The sequence below is a fragment of the Oncorhynchus keta genome, unplaced genomic scaffold, assembly GCF_023373465.1.
Source record: "Oncorhynchus keta strain PuntledgeMale-10-30-2019 unplaced genomic scaffold, Oket_V2 Un_contig_14979_pilon_pilon, whole genome shotgun sequence".
In the NCBI taxonomy this organism is placed as follows: domain Eukaryota; kingdom Metazoa; phylum Chordata; class Actinopteri; order Salmoniformes; family Salmonidae; genus Oncorhynchus; species Oncorhynchus keta.
The window spans coordinates 1-23,520 of record NW_026279060.1 but is presented as its reverse complement, the minus strand read 5'-3'; the positions used below and the strand labels follow the sequence as shown (position 1 = coordinate 23,520).

Genomic DNA, 23,520 nt, shown 5'->3' with positions numbered 1-23,520 from the left:
GAATCCACAACAGTCCTAGTCTGATGGATTGAAACAGACCAGGGGAGAATCCACAACAGTCCTAGTCTGATGGAAACAGACCAGGGGAGAATCCACAACAGTCCTAGTCTGATGGAAACAGACCAGGGGAGAATCCACAACAGTCCTAGTCTGATGGAAACAGACCAGGGGAGAATCCACAACAGTCCTAGTCTGATGGAAACAGACCAGGGGAGAATCCACAACAGTCCTAGTCTGATGGAAACAGACCAGGGGAGAATCCACAACAGTCCTAGTCTGATGGATTGAAACAGACCATTTTTAAAGGACTGGGGTTTTATTGCTCTTAGCTACTGTTCGTACCTCAGGGCCCAGTACACAACATACAGCTATCAACAACTCCTCCATGTCTTGTGAACATCACATATTCATTGTCATCAGGAGAGAAACAGCTTTGTTGAAGACTTGTCAGTGTGTTTCAGTATGTCAACGGAGTGATGTAAAATGTATCACTTTAAACAATGCTACCTTATATAATGTTCTCTACATTATTCATCTCATATGTATACGTATATACTTTACTCTATATCATCTACTGCATTCTTTATGTAATACATGTATCACCAGCCACTTTGTTTACATACTCATCTCATATGTATATACTGTACTCTATATCATCTACTGCATCCTTATGTCATACATGTATCACATGCCACTTTGTTTACATACTCATCTCATATGTATATACTGTACTCTATATCATCTACTGCATCCTTATGTCATACATGTATCACATGCCACTTTGTTTACATACTCATCTCATATGTATATACTGTACTCGATACCATCTACTGTATCTTTATGTAATACATGTATCACTAGCCACTTTAAACAATGCTACCTAATACATTGTTTACATACCCTACACTGTGGGTTAACTGCCTGTTCAGGGGCAGAACGACAGATTTGTACCATGTCAGCTCGGGGGATTGAACTTGCAACCTTTCGGTTACTAGTCCAACGCTCTAACCACTAGGCTACTCTTCCACTCTAACCACTAGGCTACCCTGCCACCCTCCACTCTAACCACTAGGCTACCCTCCCACCCTCCACTCTAACCACTAGGCTACCCTGCCACCCTCCACTCTAACCACTAGGCTACCCTGCCACCCTCCACTCTAACCACTAGGCTACCCTCCCACCCTCCACTCTAACCACTAGGCTACCCTGCCACCCCTCCACTCTAACCACTAGGCTACCCTGCCACCCTCCACTCTAACCACTAGGCTACCCTCCCACCCTCCACTCTAACCACTAGGCTACCCTGCCACCCTCCACTCTAACCACTAGGCTACCCTGCCGCCCTCCACTCTAACCACTAGGCTACCCTGCCGCCCTCCACTCTAACCACTAGGCTACCCTGCCACCCTCCACTCTAACCACTAGGCTACCCTGCCACCCTCCACTCTAACCACTAGGCTACCCTGCCGCCCTCCACTCTAACCACTAGGCTACCCTGCCGCCCTCCACTCTAACCACTAGGCTACCCTGCCGCCCTCCACTCTAACCACTAGGCTACCCTGCCTCCCTCCACTCTAACCACTAGGCTACCCTGCCACCTCTCCACTCTAACCACTAGGCTACCCTGCCGCCCTCCACTCTAACCACTAGGCTACCCTGCCTCCCTCCACTCTAACCACTAGGCTACCCTGCCACCTCTCCACTCTAACCACTAGGCTACCCTGCCACCCTCCACTCTAACCACTAGGCTACCCTGCCGCCCTCCACTCTAACCACTAGGCTACCCTGCCGCCCCATCATCTACTGCATCTTTATGTAATACATGTATCACTAGCCACTTTAACTATGCCACTTTGTTTACATACTCGATACCATCTACTGTATGCTGCTCTGTACCATCACTCATTCATATATCCTTATGTACATATTCTTTATCCCCTTACACTTTGTATAAGACCGTAGTTTTGGAATTGATTACTTGTTGGTTATTACTGCATTGTCGGAACTAGAAGCACAAGCATTTCGCTACACTCGCATTAACATCTGCTAACCATGTGTATGTGACAAATAAAATTAGATTTGAGTGATCGGATGCACAATATGCTTCTCTATTTTACCGTTGGAGAAGAAAAATGGCTTATTTGAAAGAAATGGTTAAAAGTAAAAACCGCTGCTCAGACCCTCTTTGTTCTATTCCAGAGGGGACGTCGTCCACACAAGAGGAGGACGGGTGTGAGTCCAGGAAGAGACACAGGTCAGACAGCTTTTCTCTGACCTTTGATGACAGCATGTCCTGGTATGTGATTGGAGGCCTGAGACGAGACCGGAGGAGCAGCGAGTCTTCAGACTCACACAGTAACGCTGTGAGTAGCCTCCTGTGACTCTGTGGGGGAGCCTCCTGTGACTGTGGGGGAGCCTCCTGTATAACTCTGTGGGGGAGCCTCCTGTATAACTCTGTGGGGAGCCTCCTGTATAACTCTGTGGGGAGCCTCCTGTATAACTCTGTGGGGGATCCTCCTGTAACTCTGTGGGTCATCCTCCTGTAACTCTGTGGGGGGATCCTCCTGTAACTCTGTGGGGATCCTCCTGTGACTCTGTGTGGGGATCCTCCTGTATCTCTGTGGGGATCCTCCTGTGACTCTGTGGGGAGCCTCCTGTGACTCTGTGTGGGGAGCCTCCTGTGACTCTGTGTGGGGAGCCTCCTGTGACTCTGTGTGGGAGCCTCCTGTGACTCTGTGTGGAGCCTCCTGTGTAACTCTGTGGGGATCCTCCTGTATAACTCTGTGGGGGAGCCTCCTGTATAACTCTGTGGGGGAGCCTCCTGTATAACTCTGTGGGGAGCCTCCTGTATAACTCTGTGGGGGAGCCTCCTGTATAACTCTGTGGGGGAGCCTCCTGTATAACTCTGTGGGGGAGCCTCCTGTATAACTCTGTGGGGGATCCTCCTGTAACTCTGTGGGGGATCCTCCTGTATAACTCTGTGGGGGAGCTTCCTGTAACTCTGTGGGGGAGCCTCCTGTATAACTCTGTGGGGGATCCTCCTGTAACTCTGTGGGGGATCCTCCTGTAACTCTGTGGGGGATCCTCCTGTAACTCTGTGGGGGATCCTCCTGTATAACTCTGTGGGGGAGCTTCCTGTAACTCTGTGGGGGAGCCTCCTGTATAACTCTGTGGGGGATCCTCCTGTAACTCTGTGGGGGAGCCTCCTGTGTAACTCTGTGGGGGAGCCTCCTGTGACTCTGTGTGGGGAGCCTCCTGTATAACTCTGTGGGGGAGCCTCCTGCAGTACAACTATTTACCCTGTCAGACTGTAGTTCCACCAATCCTAAATAAAAGGAGGGTGAGATCCTAAACTAGATCCTAAACTGGGCTACAACATTATGCAGATGAAGGAATGGGATTATTAATTCCTACACATTCAGACAAAATGTTTCACGTCTAGTGTGTGACATCGGTTTGTTCAGTACTTTAGATTCTGAGTTTAAAAAAAGTGATTGTAATTTGTAAATCTTATCGGCAGCTGTGTAAGTCCCATGTTACTGAGCTCTCTCTTTCTCTCGTCTCTCTCAACAGGAAGTCGGTTCATTGGTCAGTGACGCGGTGACGATGTTCTGAGCCAGGATCTGGGCTCAGACTCTGATAACTTCAGCGTGGAGTTTGAGGTGGAGTCCATCGACTCGGATGCCTACAGCGATCCCGAAGAGGCTTCAGTGTCTGGAGAGGACGGGTCTCGGCTCACTGTCTTTTCAACTGTGTGTGTGTGTGTCTGTGTGTCTTTTCGAGTGTGTGTGTGTGTCTGTGTGTCTTTTCGTGTGTGTGTGTGTCTGTGTGTGTGTCTTTTTCGAGTGTGTGTGTCTGTCTGTGTGTCTTTTCGTGTGTCTGTGTGTCTGTGTCTGTGTGTCTGTGTTCGTGTGTGTCTGTGTGTCTTTTCGTGTGTGTCTTTTCGAGTGTGTGTGTCTGTGCTCTTTCGTGTGTGTGTCTGTGTGTCTTTTCGTGTGTGTGTCTGTGTGTGTCTGTGTGTGTGTTCCCTTGCTGCATTTATTTAGCTGTGGTGCACCACCACACCAACAAAAAGCGGACCTTTCGATGGTTCTTAAACGTTCATCACCGGGGGGAATGCCTCCCGGACCCCCCCGAGGAAACATTGATGTGTCATTTCAAACAGCTCCCTCTCTAGTGTCCTGGGGTCAAACTGCAGCTGTTGACTTCGTGTGTCTGTCGTTCCTTCACAGGTGTATGAAGTCACCATCTTCGAGGCAGAGGAGGAGGACTCGTCACGATGACGACACTGAAATCACGGAAGCAGTACGTTTCATATTACCCATAACCCTGTGGTCTAATCTAGTGGTGGTGTCTGTGGTCTAATGGTCTAATCTAGTGGTGCCTGTGGTCTAATCTAGTGGTGGTGTCTGTGGTCTAATCTAGTGGTGGTGTCTGTGGTCTAATCTAGTGGTGGTGTCTGTGGTCTAATCTAGTGGTGTTGCCTGTGGTCTAATCTAGTGGTGTTGCCTGTGGTCTAATCTAGTGGTGCTTGTGGTCTAATCTAGTGGTGTTGCCTGTGGTCTAATCTAGTGGTGGTGTCTGTGGTCTAATCTAGTGGTGGTGTCTGTGGTCTAATCTAGTGGTGGTGTCTGTGGTCTAATCTAGTGGTGGTGTCTGTGGTCTAATCTAGTGGTGGTGTCTGTGGTCTAATCTAGTGGTGGTGTCTGTGGTCTAATCTAGTGTTGGTGTCTGTGGTCTAATCTAGTGGTGGTGTCTGTGGTCTAATCTAGTGGTGTTGTCTGTGGTCTAATCTAGTGGTGGTGTCTGTGGTCTAATCTAGTGGTGTTGCCTGTGGTCTAATCTAGTGGTGTCTGTGGTCTAATCTAGTGGTGGTGCCTGTGGTCTAATCTAGTGGTGCCCGTGGTCTAATCTAGTGGTGTTGCCTGTGGTCTAATCTAGTGGTGGTGTCTGTGGTCTAATCTAGTGGTGGTGTCGTGGTCTAATCTAGTGGTGGTGTCTGTGGTCTAATCTAGTGGTGGTGTCTGTGGTCTAATCTAGTGGTGTGTCTGTGGTCTAATCTAGTGGTGGTGTCTGTGGTCTAATCTAGTGGTGGTGTCTGTGGTCTAATCTAGTGGTGTTGCCTGTGGTCTAATCTAGTGGTGTTGCCTGTGGTCTAATCTAGTGGTGTTGCCTGTGGTCTAATCTAGTGGTGGTGCCTGTGGTCTAATCTAGTGGTGTTGCCTGTGGTCTAATCTAGTGGTGTTGCCTGTGGTCTAATCTAGTGGTGTTGCCTGTGGTCTAATCTAGTGGTGTTGCCTGTGGTCTAATCTAGTGGTGTTGCCTGTGGTCTAATCTAGAGTGATGGTGCCTGTGGTCTAATCTAGAGTGGTGGTGCCTGTGGTCTAATCTAGAGTGGTGGTGCCTGTGGTCTAATCTAGTGGTGTTGCCTGTGGTCTAATCTAGTGGTGGTGCCTGTGGTCTAATCTAGTGGTGTTGTGGTGTGGTGCCTGTGGTCTAATCTAGTGGTGGTGTCTGTGGTCTAATCTAGTGGTGGTGTCTGTGGCCCTGTGGTCTAATCTAGTGGTGGTGTGTGTGGTCTAATCTAGTGGTGGTGTCTGTGGTCTAATCTAGGGTGGTGTCTGTGGTCTAATCTAGTGGTGGTGTCTCTAATCTAGTGGTGGTGTCTGTGGTCTAATCTAGTGGTGGTGTCTGTGGTCTAATCTAGTGGTGGTGTCTGTGGTCTAATCTAGTGGTGGTGTCTGTGGTCTAATCTAGTGGTGGTGTCTGTGGTCTAATCTAGTGGTGGTGTCTGTGGTCTAATCTAGTGGTGTGGGTCTGTGGTCTAATCTAGTGGTGGTGTCTGTGGTCTAATCTAGTGGTGGTGTCTGTGGTCTAATCTAGTGGTGGTGTCTGTGGTCTAATCTAGTGGTGGTGTCTGTGGTCTAATCTAGTGGTGGTGTCTGTGGTCTAATCTAGTGGTGGTGTCTGTGGTCTAATCTAGTGGTGGTGTCTGTGGTCTAATCTAGTGGTGGTGTCTGTGGTCTAATCTAGTGGTGGTGTCTGTGGTCTAATCTAGTGGTGGTGCCTGTGGTCTAATCTAGTGGTGGTGTCTGTGGTCTAATCTAGTGGTGGTGTCTGTGGTCTAATCTAGTGGTGGTGTCTGTGGTCTAATCTAGTGGTGGTGTCTGTGGTCTAATCTAGTGGTGGTGTCCTGTGGTCTAATCTAGTGGTGGTGTCTGTGGTCTAATCTAGTGGTGGTGTCTGTGGTTCAATCTAGTGGTGGTGTCTGTGGTCTAATCTAGTGGTGGTGTCTGTGGTCTAATCTAGTGGTGGTGTCTGTGGTCTAATCTAGTGGTGCTGTCTGTGGTCTAATCTAGTGGTGGTGTCTGTGGTCTAATCTAGTGGTGGTGTCTGTGGTCTAATCTAGGTGGTGTCTGTGGTCTAATCTAGTGGTGGTGTCTGTGGTCTAATCTAGTGGTGTTGTCTGTGGTCTAATCTAGTGGTGGTGTCTGTGGTCTAATCTAGTGGTGGTGTCTGTGGTCTAATCTAGTGGTGGTGCCTGTGGTCTAATCTAGTGGTGGTGTCTGTGGTCTAATCTAGTGGTGCCTGTGGTCTAATCTAGTGGTGCCTGTGGTCTAATCTTGTGGTGGTGTCTGTGGTCTAATCTAGTGGTGGTGTCTGTGGTCTAATCTAGTGGTGGTGTCTGTGGTCTAATCTAGTGGTGTTGTCTGTGGTCTAATCTAGTGGTGTTGCCTGTGGTCTAATCTAGTGGTGTGTCTGTGGTCTAATCTAGTGGTGGTGTCTGTGGTCTAATCTAGTGGTGTTGCTGTGGTCTAATCTAGTGGTGGTGTCTGTGGTCTAATCTAGTGGTGGTGTCTGTGGTCTAATCTAGTGGTGTTGTCTGTGGTCTAATCTAGTGGTGTTGTCTGTGGTCTAATCTAGTGGTGTTGTCTTGGTCTAATGGTGGTGTTGCCTGTGGTCTAATCTAGTGGTGTTGCCTGTGGTCTAATCTAGTGGTGTTGCCTGTGGTCTAATCTAGTGGTGTTGTCTGTGGTCTAATCTAGTGGTGTTGTCTGTGGTCTAATCTAGTGGTGGTGCCTGTGGTCTAATCTAGTGGTGGTGCCTGTGGTCTAATCTAGTGGTGGTGCCTGTGGTCTAATCTAGTGGTGGTGCCTGTGGTCTAATCTAGTGGTGGTGCCTGTGGTCTAATCTAGTGGTGGTGCCTGTGGTCTAATCTAGTGGTGGTGCCTGTGGTCTAATCTAGTGGTGTTGTCTGTGGTCTAATCTAGTGGTGGTGTCTGTGGTCTAATCTAGTGGTGGTGTCTGTGGTCTAATCTAGTGGTGGTGTCTGTGGTCTAATCTAGTGGTGGTGTCTGTGGTCTAATCTAGTGGTGGTGTCTGTGGTCTAATCTAGTGGTGGTGTCTGTGGTCTAATCTAGTGGTGGTGGTCTGGTCTAATCTAGTGGTGTTGCCTGTGGTCTAATCTAGTGGTGTTGCCTGTGGTCTAATCTAGTGGTGGTGTCTGTGGTCTAATCTAGTGGTGGTGTCTGTGGTCTAATCTAGTGGTGGTGTCTGTGGTCTAATCTAGTGGTGGTGTCTGTGGTCTAATCTAGTGGTGGTGTCTGTGGTCTAATCTAGTGGTGGTGCCTGTGGTCTAATCTAGTGGTGGTGCCTGTGGTCTAATCTAGTGGTGGTCTGTGTGGCTCTACCTAGTGGTGGTGTCTGTGGTCTAATCTAGTGGTGGTGTCTGTGGTCTAATCTAGTGGTGGTGTCTGTGGTCTAATCTAGTGGTGGTGCCTGTGGTCTAATCTAGTGGTGGTGCCTGTGGTCTAATCTAGTGGTGGTGTCTGTGGTCTAATCTAGTGGTGGTGTCTGTGGTCTAATCTAGTGGTGGTGTCTGTGGTCTAATCTAGTGGTGGTGTCTGTGGTCTAATCTAGTGGTGGTGTCTGTGGTCTAATCTAGTGGTGGTGTCTGTGGTCTAATCTAGTGGTGGTGCCTGTGGTCTAATCTAGTGGTGGTGTCTGTGGTCTAATCTAGGTGGTGTCTGTGGTCTAATCTAGTGGTGCCTGTGGTCTAATCTAGTGGTGCCGTCTGTGGTCTAATCTAGTGGTGGTGTCTGTGGTCTAATCTAGTGGTGCCTGTGGTCTAATCTAGTGGTGCCTGTGGTCTAATCTAGTGGTGCCTGTGGTCTAATCTAGTGGTGCCTCTGTGGTCTAATCTAGTGGTGCCGCCTGTGGTCTAATCTAGTGGTGCCGTCTGTGGTCTAATCTAGTGGTGCCGTGCTGTGGTCTAATCTAGTGGTGCCTGTCTGTGGTCTAATCTAGTGGTGCCGTCTGTGGTCTAATCTAGTGGTCCTGTCTGTGGTCTAATCTAGTGGTGGTGTCTGTGGTCCTGTGGTCTAATCTAGTGGTGGTGTGTGGCTGTGGTCTAATCTAGTGGTGTGGTGTGGTGCTGTGGTCTAATCTAGTGGTGGTGTCTGTGGTCTAATCTAGTGGTGGTGTCTGTGGTCTAATCTAGTGGTGGTGTCTGTGGTCTAATCTAGTGGTGGTGTCTGTGGTCTAATCTAGTGGTGGGTGTCTGTGGTCTAATCTAGTGGTGGTGTCTGTGGTCTAATCTAGTGGTGGTGTCTGTGGTCTAATCTAGTGGTGGTGTCTGTGGTGTAATCTAGTGGTGGTGTCTGTGGTTTGTAATCTAGTGGTGCTGTGGTCTAATCTAGTGGTGGTGTCTGTGGTCTAATCTAGTGGTGGTGTCTGTGGTCTAATCTAGTGGTGGTGTCTGGGTCTAATCTAGTGGTGGTGTCTGGTCTAATCTAGTGGTGGTGTCTGTGGTCTAATCTAGTGGTGGTGTCTGTGGTCTAATCTAGTGGTGGTGTCTGTGGTCTAATCTGTAGTGGTGGTGTCTGTGGTCTAATCTAGTGGTGGTGTCTGTGGTCTAATCTAGTGGTGGTGTCTGTGGTCTAATCTAGTGGTGGTGTCTGTGGTCTAATCTAGTGGTGTTGTTTCAGGACTACTGGAAGTGCTCAAAGTGTGAGGAGTTGAACCCTCCCCTCCCCCGAAACTGCAACCGCTGTTGGACGCCAAGAATGGACTGGTTTCCCGAATCTGACAGCAACTCTGCTGCCCCCAACCTCAAACCCTTACCCCCAAGCCTACCCCAGCCCCGACAGAGCCCGACGAGACCGAAGGTCTGGATGTTCCAGACGGAAGAGAGCCAGGTCGCCCCTTCCTCCTCAAAGACTCCCAGGAATTGATGTCCGTCTCTGGCCCGGATTCCCAAGACTCGGCCTGCTCCTCCCAGCCCTCCACCTCTTCTTGAACTCCAACGGCGTGGGCTCAGGCTCGTCCTCTAGCGCCCCCCTCAGTCAAGAAGTGACGGCACCAGACTTGGAGCGTTTCAACAGCCTGGAGGCTCACCTCCCCGCCAGCTGCCTGGAGCCCTGCGTCATCTGTCAGACCAGGCCCAAGAACGGCTGCATCGTACACGGACGCACTGGGCACCTCATGGCCTGTTACACCTGCGCCAGGAAACTGAAGAAGAGAAGCAAGCTGTGTCCCGTCTGCAGGCAGCCGATCCAGTCTGTCGTCTTAATTTATCTCAGCTGAGGACGGCTATCGGCTAGACTGTACATTCCAAATATAAGCAGTCTATTCCCTATGTAGTGTGCACTACTCTCTCAACCATGGCCCCAATAGGACTCTGGTCTAAAGTAGTGCACTATAGGGAATAGGGTGTAACCCATAGCTACACAACTCCCTGTTCCTCAAAAACAACTTAAATCCTGAATGAATAAATAATATGTTTTAAGTTTGTTTATTTGGAAGTGATTTTATTTATGAACTCTATCAAACAAGGTGCCTGTTGTTGTTGTTGTGTTGATTTGGGATCGATTTCTAATGTTCAGTCAAATAGCCTTTCTAGTTTTTCAAATTGATAAAATTCTCTTAGTGGTGAAACAATTCAATATATTTTATTAAATAAAGAATGTTTAGCAAATTAACAGATGTACATTGGTTGTCCTTTGTTTATTTTCACCCAGTCTTCCTCTATTCTACACAGATGATAGTGTTTTATATCATTGTGTCGATAATGACATGGGGGTTTAAACTACGTGAAAGTCAAATGTCTCAATAAAGTTCGCCGGTAGAAAGAGAGGTTTGTTGTTGACTCCGTCGACAAGAGAGCGAGTGGGTAGTGGTTGCCAGGGAGACGACTTTTCATTTAAATCTCCAGGAAACATGTCTCAACCTGTTCTCTCGTCTAGCCCCGTCCATATCTATTGCCCCTGGTGACAACTTGCCCCCCAGCCCCCAAGTCACTATGGTAACCTATTCCCGTTTCTAGTGCACAACTATAAACCAGGGCCCATGGGGAGCCATTTGGGTCACAAGATGACACTAAAACACTGCTCCTTTCTCAAGTCTCAACCCCAGGCAAGACGACTAACTGAAGTTTGAAACATTTACGGCTCATTGTTTCATGCCATTGGAGTGCTGAAGAGACGTTTTGAACGATATTAAACCCAAGTTTTGATTTATATGGGCTAACATGTATTTGGTTTGCTGTGATTCTAGTTCTTTTAACCCTGTTTTGGTAGTTAAGCCTTCCCCTACCTGACAAGCCCTCCAATCTAGTACTAAACCTTCCCTACCTGACAAGCCCTCCAATCTAGTACTAAACCTTCCCTACCTGACAAGCCCTCCAATCTAGTACTAAACCTTCCCCTACCTGACAAGCCTCCAATCTAGTACTAAACCTTCCCCTACCTGACAAGCCTCCAATCTAGTACTAAACCTTCCCCACCTGACAAACCTCCAATCTAGTACTAAACCTTCCCCACCTGACAAGCCCTCCAATCTAGTACTAAACCTTCCCCTACCTGACAAGCCCTCCAATCTAGTACTAAACCTTCCCCCACCTGACAAACCTCCACCCAGTACCCTTCCCCACCTGACAAGCCCTCCAATCTAGTACTAAACCTTCCCCTACCTGACAAGCCCTCCAATCTAGTACTAAACCTTCCCTACCTGACAAGCCTCCAATCTAGTACTAAACCTTCCCTACCTGACAAGCCCTCCAATCTAGTACTAAACCTTCCCCACCTGACAAGCTCCTCCAATCTAGTACTAAACCTTCCCTACCTGACAAGCCTCCAATCTAGTACTAAACTGTCCAATCTAGTACCCTTCCCTACCTGACAAGACTCCAATCTAGTACTGTCTCTAACCACTAGGCTACCCTGTCTCTAACCACTAGGCTACCCTGCCTCTAACCACTAGGCTACCCTGCCTCTAACCACTAGGCTACCCTGCCTCTAACCACTAGGCTACCCTGCCTCTAACCACTAGGCTACCCTGTCTCTAACCACTAGGCTACCTGCTCTAACCACTAGGCTACCCTGTCTCTAACCACTAGGCTACCCTGCCTCTAACCACTAGGCTACCTGCCTCTAACCACTAGGCTACCAACCACTAGCTACCTGCCTCTAACCACTAGGCTACCCTGCCTCTAACCACTAGGCTACCCTGTCTCTAACCACTAGGCTACCTGCCTTCTAACCACTAGGCTACCCTGTCTCTAACCACTAGGCTACCCTGCCCTAACCACTAGGCTACCTGCCTCTAACCACTAGGCTACCTGCCTCCTAACCACTAGGCTACCCTGTCTCTAACCACTAGGCTACCCTGCCTCTAACCACTAGGCTACCCTGCCTCTAACCACTAGGCTACCCTGTCTCTAACCACTAGGCTACCCTGTCTCTAACCACTAGGCTACCCTGCCTCTAACCACTAGGCTACCCTGTCTCTAACCACTAGGCTACCCTGTCTCTAACCACTAGGCTACCCTGTCTCTAACCACTAGGCTACCCTGTCTCTAACCACTAGGCTACCCTGCCTCTAACCACTAGGCTACCCTGTCTCTAACCACTAGGTCACCCTGCCTCTAACCACTAGGCTACCCTGCCTCTAACCACTAGGCTACCCTGCCTCTAACCACTAGGCTACCCTGACTCTAACCACTAGGCTACCCTGACTCTGACCACTAGGCTACCCGCCTCTAACCACGTAACATTATACCTTGTGTAAAAGGTTATTCCATAAACAACCTGTGATATATTATTATATCTACATTTAATTTTTCATGTGTAATTACAGGAACAAAAGTGAAGAAACTTTGGCCAAACTTCAGTTTTATTGAATTTATTCAAATACCATTTAAACAAATACCAACTCTTTATTCCATCGTCTTCATTTCACACAGGTCAAATCTGTGATGTGTCATTTCCATTCTGTGTAATTGAGTTCACACAGAAGCAGAATTGTATAATAAAAGGGTAATAAACCGGGTGGTTGGAGCCCTGAATGCTGATTGGCTGACAGCCGTGATATATCAGACATTATAAACTGGGTGGTTGGAGCCCTGAATGCTGATTGGCTGACAGCCGTGGCATATCAGACATTATAAACTGGGTGGTTGGAGCCCTGAATGCTGATTGGCTGACAGCCGTGATATATCAGACATTATAAACCGGGTGGCTGGAGCCCTGGGCTGATTGGCTGACAGCCGTGGTATGACAAAACATGTATTTTTACTGCTCTAATTACATTAGTAACCCACTTATAATAGCAATAAGGCACCTTTAGGGGTTTGTGGTAATATGGCCAAGACAGGATTGAATGGCCAATATGACAATCTAGAATCAATACTATCTATTTTACAACTGATACTACATCTAAATGATGTGTGGGAATAGGGAATTATCAATGACAACACACCATTTAAACCAGTCAAACCGCAGATTTCCCAGGGAGCCGTTTTCTAATTAAGCAATAAGGCCCGGGTGGTGATACACGGCGTCTCCTACTGCCGAACAGGACCGTGATTAGAGGGAAACATGACGTTGTGTTTCTGACACAGGGGCCACCACCTGACACAGGGACACTGAGGAGTGACACCAAACAAACAGCCCTGGGTAGAGGGGCTCGGTAAATGTGGTGTAGAACGTGTGCAGGTGAGTCAGTGTATCAGAACAGACCTTGTAGAAAGACATCGTGCCGGCCGGCCAGTCCAGATACAGTCCTACTCTGTTGGACGGGGGGGAGGAGGAGGGGGAAGGTATGGTAGTGAGCTTACTATTGATCCAGGCCATGTAATGGTCATCACAACAGACCAGACACCAGGTTTTGTCACTAGGTCCAAGCCCACTGTCATCACCCCTTCCTGACCTATTGATTCCTTTATACGTCACACCGATATGAGCTCCTCTCCCACTCCACTCTACCTCCCAGTAACAGCGCCTGACAGACCCTCTGTACACAGCACCTGGTCGAAATCTGAAATCTCTCCAGGTGATCAGCATACGGCTGCTCCTCTGTCCTCCCATGTCACCGTTCTGTTCTCCTCAGACAGAGAGGTTTCTGCTTGCTGTGTTCGGGTCCAGCGGAGCACACAGCCATCTGATTGGGGAGACCAGGACACAAATTACAAGCATCATCATATCACAATGATCATCATAGATATTAAAGAGCCCCCTCAGAATGATAATGTTTCTAAGTAAGAGCCCCATCAGAATGATAATGTTTCTAGGTGTTAAAGAGCCCCATCAGAATTATAATGTTTCTAGGTATTAAAGAGCACCCTCAGAATGATAATGTTTCTAGGTGTTAAAGAGCCCCATCAGAATGATAATGTTTCTAGGTATTAAAGAGCCCCATCAGAATGATAATGTTTCTAGGTATTAAAGAGCTCCATCAGAATGATAATGTTTCTAGGTATTAAAGAGCCCCATCAGAATGATAATGTTTCTAGGCGTTAAAGAGACCCATCAGAATGATAATGTTTCTCGGTATTAAAGAGTCCCATCAGAATGATAATGTTTCTAGGTATTAAAGAGCCCCATCAGAATGATAATGTTTCTAGGTGTTAAAGAGCCCCATCAGAATGATGTTTCTAGGTGTTAAAGAGCCCCATCAGAATGATAATGTTTCTAGGTATTAAAGAGCCCCATCAGAATGATAATGTTTCTAGGTGTTAAAGAGCACCATCAGAATGATAATGTTTCTAGGTATTTAAGAGCCCCATCAGAATTATAATGTTTCTAGGTGTTAAAGAGCCCCATCAGAATGATAATGTTTCTCGGTATTAAAGAGCCAAGGGAAAAGGTTAAGTCAGATTTGTTGAATGATATATAATGTTATACTGTATGATCATAACCTCATAACACACCAATCAATATTCCCAACAGAGCGAGGTCCTGTTAGTGTAACCACACACACACACACACACACACGCTCTGAAAAACGATCTTTCTTCGAGTCAACTTAAAATAAAACTAACAGGATTTCTTCTTCGCAGCAGTCAACACTCACATTTTCTAAGCCCGTGTTTAATTGTGTACTGTCCTCCATGTTCCACACTGTAGGGGGTAAGAAGAACAGACAGGCAATGTCCACACAAGGTCCCCACATCACACCGTCCAGGTCGTGGTAAGTGTGTTTGGCTTACAGTTAATGTAATTAGCATAACCAACCTGATAGGTCAGAATCATGTCTTACAGTACGCATAAATTAGCATAACTAACCTGATAGGTCAGAATCATGTCTTACAGTACGCATACATTAGCATAACTAACCTGATAGGTCAGAAACATGTCTTATAGTATGCATACATTAGCATAACTAACCTGATAGGTCAGAAACATGTAATTATCATGTACCGTAAGACATGTTTCTGACCTATCAGGTTAGTTATTCTAATTTATGTCTACTGTAAGACACATTTCTGACCTATCAGGTTAGTTATGCTAATTTGTGTGTACTGTAAGACATAACTAACCTGATAGGTCAGAAACATGTCTTACAGTATGTCACTCAACATGGACTGACATAAACCCTCTACATTACTTGAGTTTCTCCAGTCTGCAGTGTGGATCCTCCAGTCCAGCAGAGAGCAGTCTGACTCCCGAGTCTCCTGGGTGATTGTAACTCAGATCCAGCTCTCAGGTGTGAAGGGTTTGACTTCAGAGCTGAGGCCAGAGAAGCACAGCCTTCCTCTGTGACTTCACAGAATGCCAACCTGCAGAGAGTTTTAACATGATTCCAAAATCACACAGCTATTCTATGGTGGTGAACATAGACTGGCTGTTGTATCCATGTGTACATATATTCATAATATCATTACTGTGGTGTTATTTAAATAATATCCGCAATACAGCATCTGATTGGGAACCACTGACCTATGGCCAATCAGATGTTGTTTTGATGTTCGGCCATATACCAGTGGTTCCCAAACTTCAATTCAGCATCTGATTGGCCATATGCCAGTGGTTCCCAAACTTCAATTCAGCATCTGATTGGCCATATGCCAGTGGTTCCCAAACTTCAATTCAGCATCTGATTGGCCATATGCCAGTGGTTCCCAAACTTCAATTCAGCATCTGATTGGCCATATGCCAGTGGTTCCCAAACTTCAATTCAGCATCTGATTGGCCATATGCCAGTGGTTCCCAAACTTGGGGTTGGGGGATGGGGTGCCCCTGATAAAATGTGTAATGTTTAAAACTGAATGTTTGTTCTCTTTAGATGGGTATAGAATTCAACCTGTGAGTATAACAATGCCCTCGTGGTTTTCAGGACCTAAACTTAAAGACCGAGCACAGTCACACTGCCCTCGTGGCTTTCAGGACCTAAACTTAAAGACCGAGCACAGTCACACTGCCCTCGTGGTTTTCAGGACCTAAACTTAAAGACCGAGCACAGTCACACTGCCCTCGTGGCTTTCAGGACCTAAACTTAAAGACCGAGCGCAGTCACACTGCCCTCGTGGCTTTCAGGACCTAAACTTAAAGACGGAGCGCAGTCACACTGCCCTCGTGGTTTTCAGGACCTAAACTTAAAGACGGAGCGCAGTCACACTGCCCTCGTGGCTTTCAGGACCTAAACTTAAAGACCGAGCACAGTCACAATGCCCTCGTGGCTTTCAGGACCTAAACTTAAAGACCGAGCGCAGTCACAATGCCCTCGTGGCTTTCAGGACCTAAACTTAAAGACCGAGCGCAGTCACAATGCCCTCGTGGCTTTCAGGACCTAAACTTAAAGACCGAGCGCAGTCACAATGCCCTCGTGGCTTTCAGGACCTAAACTTAAAGACCGAGCGCAGGTCACACTGCCCTGTGGGATTCATATTTGATATTGTGTTTGACATCAACTTGAAAGAGTGTAAAACTGTGGAGGAAAAAACCTGATCCGTGTTATAGTTGATAGTTGGTTGGTTGAAAATACAGATCATATTTGATATTGTGTTTGACATCACGGAGTTTTGGGCTTTCCATTGTGACATCACAATGTGGGGAAAACTGGGAGGAAAAACAAAAGAGATTTCCAATTTCTGATCAGCAGGTTGATAGTTTGGGCTTTCCATTGTGACATCACAATGAAAATACAATGTACAACTGAACACTTTCTGATCAGCAGGTTGACATGGGCGGGAGTTTGGGGCTTTCCATTGTGACATCACAATGTGGGGAAAATGGGTTAATAGGACCAATAACAAAAGAGAGTTTCCAATTTCTGATCAGCAGGTTGACATGGGCGGGGAGTTTTGGGCTTTCCATTGTGACATCACAATGTGGAAAATGGGTTAATAGGACCAATAACAAAAAGAGAGTTTCCAATTTCTGATCAGCAGGTTGACATGGGCGGGAGTTTTGGGCTTTCCATTGTGACATCACAATGTGGGAAAATGGGTTAATAGGACCAATAACAAAAGAGAGTTTCCAATTTCTGATCAGCAGGTTGACATGGGCGGGAGTTTTGGGCTTTCCATTGTGACATCACCATAGACCAATAACAAAAGAGAGTTTCTAAAAACCTCTGCCAATCACGGCGCTGTCATGTCATCGTTAACGTGTTGCGATCACAAGGAAACCATCGCTCTCCTTTTGTTGCTCGTAATGTGAAGACATGTCAAGTCAACATGCCTTCGTAAAGCTACACCCATTCAGTTATTGGACTCGCATATAGACAAACTACATCGGCACAATAATTACAATATTTGACATGAAATTATCACAGCGTTGCTTGTAAAAACTAACTAAAAAAAATACAAGTTTAAAAAAGTAACAGCTTCATCATAAGTGTCAGTTAAGACACAGTCAGATTTATATCAGAGTTTGTTAATGAACAACTGAACTGGTCGTGGCCCTTCTGTAGCTCAGTTGGTAGAGCATGGCGCTTGTAACGCCAGGGTAGTGGGTTCGATTCCGGGACCACCCATACGTAGAATGTATGCACACATGACTGTAAGTCGCTTTGGATAAAAGCGTCTGCTAAATGGCATATATTATATTATTATTATTAACTGTTATCACCTAAATACAGGAGAACTGACCTCAGTATCTCCAGTTTACATGGTGAACTGTTATCACCTAAATACAGGAGAACTGACCTCAGAGTCTCCAGTTTACATGATGAACTGTTATCATCTAAATACAGGAGAACTGACCTCAGAGTCTCCAGTTTACATGATGAACTGTTATCACCTAAATACAGGAGAAATGACCTCAGAATCTCCAGTTTACATGATGAACTGTTATCACCTAAATACAGGAGAAATGACCTCAGAATCTCCAGTTTACATGGTGAACTGTTATCACCTAAATACAGGAGAAATGACCTCAGTCTCCAGTTTACATGGTGAACTGTTATCACCTAAATACAGGAAAACTGACCTCAGAGTCTCCAGTTTACATGGTGAACTGTTATCACCTAAATACAGGAGAACTGACCTCAGTATCTCCAGTTTACATGGTGAATCCCCCCGTCCAGCAGAGAGCAGCTTCACTCCTGAATCCAGCAGGTCATTGTTACTCAGATCCAGCTCTCTCAGGTGTGAGGAGGAACTGAGAGCTGAGGCCAACACTTCACAGGATGCTTCTGTGAGTTTACAGCCAGAGAGACTGCAGATACAGAGGCAATTACATGAGGTTTCCTCTGAGCTTCACAGCAGTTGATGGTAAATTACAAACTCTGAAGATAAAACATGTTGGGATTACTGAAAACAAAGTCATTCAACCGGAAAACGAGCCTTTTACACTTTTAGAATGTCTTTCATGTCGTTACTACAGATGTCCTGATCACTCCGTCGTCGTTCCGCAGGAAATGGAAACTTGTTATGTATTCAAGGTTTTAAAAAGGCTTTTAAAGTTTCTATCTTCCACTTTAAAACGTCAGACTTGATTTTCCCGAACGGAGAAAAAGGAGAAAGGGCCACAAAAACATCCATTAATTATAATAATTATCATAATCATTTCCTGTTTCTGTAGGGATTTTTTTGTTTTGCGGTGAGAAGCTGGTCGAATTAAGACATCACATCTGTATGTGTTGGGATCGCTTCAGGGACATCTACTTGAGTGAATATGAATGCAGTGCTACCTAGGGAATATGAATGCAGTGTTACCTAGGGAATATGACTGCAGTGTTACCTAGGGAATATGAATGCAGTGTTACCTAGGGAATATGACTGCAGTGTTACCTAGGGAATATGAATGCAGTGTTACCTAGGGAATATGACTGCAGTGTTACCTAGGGAATATGAATGCAGTGTTACCTAGGGAATATGACTGCAGTGTTACCTAGGGAATATGACTGCAGTGTTACAAAATATGAATGCAGTGTTACCTAGGGAATATGACTGCAGTGTTACCTAGGAATATGACTGCAGTGTTACCTAGGGAATATGACTGCAGTGTTGCCTAGGGAATATGAATGCAGTGTTACCTAGGGAATATGACTACAGTGTTACCTAGGGAATATGAATGCAGTGTTACCTCAGGGAATATGAATGCATTGTTACCTAGGGAATATGAATGCAGGTTACCTAGGGAATATGTGTTACCTACAGTGTTACCTAGGGAATATGACTGCAGTGTTACCAGGAATATGAATGCAGTGTTACCTAGGGAATATGACTGCAGTGTTACCTAGGAATATGAATGCAGTGTTACCTAGGGAATATGAATGCATTGTTACCTAGGAATATGAATGCAGTGTTACCTAGGGAATATGACTGCAGTGTTACCTAGGGAATATGACTGCAGTGTTACCTAGGGAATACATGAATGCAGTGTTGCCTAGGGAATATGACTGCAGTGTTACCTAGGGAATATGAATGCAGTGTTACCTAGGGTGTTGCCTTTATGAATGCAGTGTTGCCTAGGGAATATGACTGCAGTGTTACCTAGGAATATGAATACAGTGTTGCCTAGGGAATATGACTGCAGTGTTTACCTAGGGAATGAATGCAGTGTTACCTAGGGAATATGAATGCAGTGTTACCTAGGGAATATGACTGCAGTGTTACCTAGGAATATGACTGCAGTGTTACCTAGGGAATATGAATACAGTGTTGCCTAGGGAATATGACTGCAGTGTTACCTAGGAATATGAATGCAGTGTTACCAGGGAATATGAATGCAGTGTTGCCTAGGGAATATGACTGCAGTGTTACCTAGGGAATATGACTGCAGTGTTACCTAGGGAATATGAATGCAGTGTTACCTAGGGAATATGACTGCAGTGTTACCTAGGGAATATGAATGCAGTGTTACCTAGGGAATATGAATGCAGTGTTACCTAGGGAATATGAATGCAGTGTTACCTAGGGAATATGACTGCAGTGTTACCTAGGGAATATGAATGCAGTGTTGCCTAGGGAATATGACTGCAGTGTTACCTAGGGAATATGAATGCAGTGTTACCTAGGGAATATGAATGCAGTGTTGCCTAGGGAATATGAATGCAGTGTTACCTAGGGAATATGAATGCAGTGTTGCCTAGGGAATATGACTGCAGTGTTACCTAGGGAATATGAATGCAGGGTTACCCAGGGAATATGAATGCAGTGTTACCAGGGAATATGACTGCAGTGTTACCTAGGGAATATCATTGTTTTTCAAGTGAGGTACACTGCATTTTCTAGTGTCCATTTGGGGTCATGTGCCCAGAAGAGTTTGGTCCTACCCTGTCATATGCTAATGAGGCCCTGTGGTCATGTGCAGAAATAGTTTGTCCTACCCTGTCATATGCTAATGAGGCCCTGTGGTCATGTGCAGAAAGAGTTTGGTCCTACCCTGTCATATGCTAATGAGGCCCTGTGGGAACCTGTTTTTAAATGTCATTTCTAAGGATAATAATAATAATAATATATGCCATTTAGCAGACGCTTTTATCCAAAGCGACTTACAGTCATCCTCACTTAGCTGCTTGCTGCCTCGTATGTTGCTTGTAAATGTGAGGACACGTCAAGTCAACATGCCTTTATAAAGTTACAACTATTCATAGATATTGGACTCACGTATTGACAAACTAGATTGAACAACAATTACAATATTTGTCAAAAATGTCAAAGTTTAAAAAGGACCAGCTGTATAAGTGTCAGTCAAGAGACAGTGACGTGTTGGATATATTGAGTTTAATGCTGAGTTTGTTAATAACAAACAGATGTAGTGAACTGTTATCACCTAAATACAGGAGAACTGACCTCAGAGTCTCCAGTTTACATGGTCAGATCCCCGTCCAGCAGAGAGCCGCTTCACTCCTGAATCCTTCAGGTCATTGTTACTCATGTCCAGCTCTCTCAGGTTTGAGGGGTTTGAGCTGAGAGAGGAGACTAACAGTTCACACGATGCTTCTATGAGTTGACAGTCAGCAAGTCTGCAAATACAGAGTAGATACATGAGAGAGAGGTTGTATTAATGTTAGTGTAAGTTTAGCTTTCCCTGCTAGTGTAAACCTGTGTTACTTTTGAATGTCATAGTGAAGTTGATAATACCAGTATGGCGCTATAGTAAAATTGTGCGCCGGCCCTTTAAGGTTTGTCAGTTGTCAAACAGTTGGCACCAGTTCTTAATTATACTATGGCTGGTCCTGTATCAGGCGTGTCCTCTGTCAGGCGCGTCCCCCCTTTCTGGACAGGGACCCAGCTATAATTGTCCTTATCAGACATGTCTCCTTTCTGGACAGGGACCCAGCTATATTTGTCCTTATCAGACGTGTCCAGGGACCCAGCTATATTTGTCCTTATCAGACGTGTCCAGTGACCCAGCTATATTTGTCCTTATCAGACATGTCTCCTTTCTGGACAGGGACCCAGCTATATTTGTCCTTATCAGACATGTCTCCTTTCTGGACAGGGACCCAGCTATATTTGTCCTTATCAGACGTGTCCAGGGACCCAGCTATATTTGTCCTTATCAGACATGTCTCCTTTCTGGACAGGGACCCAGCTATATTTGTCCTTATCAGACGTGTCTCCTTTCTGGACAGGGACCCAGCTATATTTGTCCTTATCAGACGTGTCCAGGGACCCAGCTATATTTGTCCTTATCAGACATGTCTCCTTTCTGGACAGGGACCCAGCTATATTTGTCCTTATCAGACGTGTCCCCTTTCTGGACAGGGACCCAGCTATATTTGTCCTTATCAGACGTGTCCAGGGACCCAGCTATATTTGTCCTTATCAGACGTGTCCAGGGACCCAGCTATATTTGTCCTTATCAGACATGTCTCCTTTCTGGACAGGGACCCAGCTATATTTGTCCTTATCAGACATGTCTCCTTTCTGGACAGGGACCCAGCTATATTTGTCCTTATCAGACGTGTCTCCTTTCTGGACAGGGACCCAGCTATATTTGTCCTTATCAGACATGTCCAGGGACCCAGCTATATTTGTCCTTATCAGACATGTCTCCTTTCTGGACAGGGACCCAGCTATATTTGTCCTTATCAGACATGTCCCCTTTCTGGACAGGGACCCAGCTATATTTGTCCTTATCAGACGTGTCTCCTTTCTGGACAGGGACCCAGCTATATTTGTCCTTATCAGACGTGTCTAGGGACCCAGCTATATTTGTCCTTATCAGACATGTCTCCTTTCTGGAAAGGGACCCAGCTATATTTGTCCTTATCAGACATGTCTCCTTTCTGGACAGGGACCCAGCTATATTTGTCCTTATCAGACGTGTCTCCTTTCTGGACAGGGACCCAGCTATATTTGTCCTTATCAGACATGTGGGACCCAGCTATATTTGTCCTTATCAGACATGTCTCCCCTTTCTGGACAGGGACCCAGCTATATTTGTCCTTATCAGACGTGTCTCCTTTCTGGACAGGGACCCAGCTATATTTGTCCTTATCAGACATGTCCCAGGGACCCAGCTATATTTGTCCTTATCAGACATGTCTCCTTTCTGGACAGGGACTAATATTTGTCCTTATCAGACGTGTCCCCTTTCTGGACAGGGACCCAGCTATATTTGTCCTTATCAGACGTGTCCAGGGACCCAGCTATATTTGTCCTTATCAGACATGTCCAGGGACCCAGCTATATTTGTCCTTATCAGACGTGTCCAGGGACCCAGCTATATTTGTCCTTATCAGACGTGTCCAGGGACCCAGCTTATATTTGTCCTTATCAGACGTGTCTCCTTTCTGGACAGGGACCCAGCTATATTTGTCCTTATCAGGCGTGTCCAGGGACCCAGCTATATTTGTCCTTATCAGACGTGTCTCCTTTCTGGATAGGGACCCAGCTATATTTGTCCTTATCAGACATGTCCAGGGACCCAGCTATATTTGTCCTTATCAGACATGTCTCCTTTCTGGACAAGGGACCCAGCTATATTTGTCCTTATCAGACATGTCTCCTTTCTGGACAGGGACCCAGCTATATTTGTCCTTATCAGACGTGTCTAGGGACCCAGCTATATTTGTCCTTATCCCAGGCGTGTCCAGGGACCCAACTATATTTATCAGACGTGTCCAGGGACCCAGCTATATTTGTCCTTATCCAGGCGTGTCCAGGGACAGCTATATTTGTCCTTATCAGACGTGTCTCCTTTCTGGACAGGGACCCAGCTATATTTGTCCTTATCAGACGTGTCTCCTTTCTGGACAGGGACCCAGCTATATTTGTCCTTATCAGACATGTCTCCTTTCTGGACAGGGACCCAGCTATATTTGTGTCCTTGTCAGACATGTCTCCTTTCTGAACAGGGACCCAGCTATATTTGTCCTTATCAGACATGTCCAGGGACCCAGCTATATTTGTCCTTATCAGACATGTCTCCTTTCTGGACAGGGACCCAGCTATATTTGTCCTTATCAGACATGTCTCCTTTCTGGACAGGGACCCAGCTATATTTGTCCTTATCAGACGTGTCTCCTTTCTGGACAGGGACCCAGCTATATTTGTCCTTATCAGACGTGTCCAGGGACCCAGCTATATTTGTCCTTATCAGACATGTCTCCTTTCTGGACAGGGACCCAGCTATATTTGTCCTTATCAGACATGTCTCCTTTCTGGACAGGGACCCAGCTATATTTGTCCTTATCAGACATGTCTCCTTTCTGGACAGGGACCCAGCTATATTTGTCCTTATCAGACGTGTCTCCTTTCTGGACAGGGACCCAGCTATATTTGTCCTTATCAGACGTGTCCAGGGACCCAGCTATATTTGTCCTTATCAGACATGTCCAGGGACC

At 46.2% G+C, this 23,520-nt stretch overlaps 1 long non-coding RNA gene and 1 pseudogene across 10 annotated transcripts; one reads left to right on the top strand and one right to left on the bottom strand.

Annotated features, from left to right (window-relative positions):
* Positions 1 to 1,901: 1,901 nt before the first annotated feature.
* Positions 1,902 to 9,980, top strand: LOC127918821 (E3 ubiquitin-protein ligase Mdm2-like; annotated as a pseudogene).
* Positions 9,981 to 13,747: 3,767 nt separating this feature from the next.
* Positions 13,748 to 19,822, bottom strand: LOC127918822 (uncharacterized). Of its 10 annotated transcripts, none has more exons than XR_008100915.1 (5): positions 19,487 to 19,803; positions 18,512 to 18,611; positions 17,766 to 18,436; positions 14,884 to 15,055; positions 13,748 to 14,396 (listed from the first exon to the last, which is right to left on the bottom strand). It is a non-coding gene; the product is annotated as an uncharacterized LOC127918822 (long non-coding RNA). The 10 variants fall into 10 exon arrangements; XR_008100916.1 differs by having other exon boundaries at positions 17,766 to 18,411; positions 18,487 to 18,561; XR_008100912.1 differs by adding an exon at positions 19,033 to 19,082 and having other exon boundaries at positions 17,766 to 18,611; positions 19,537 to 19,803.
* Between the last annotated feature and the right edge of the window lie 3,698 nt (positions 19,823 to 23,520).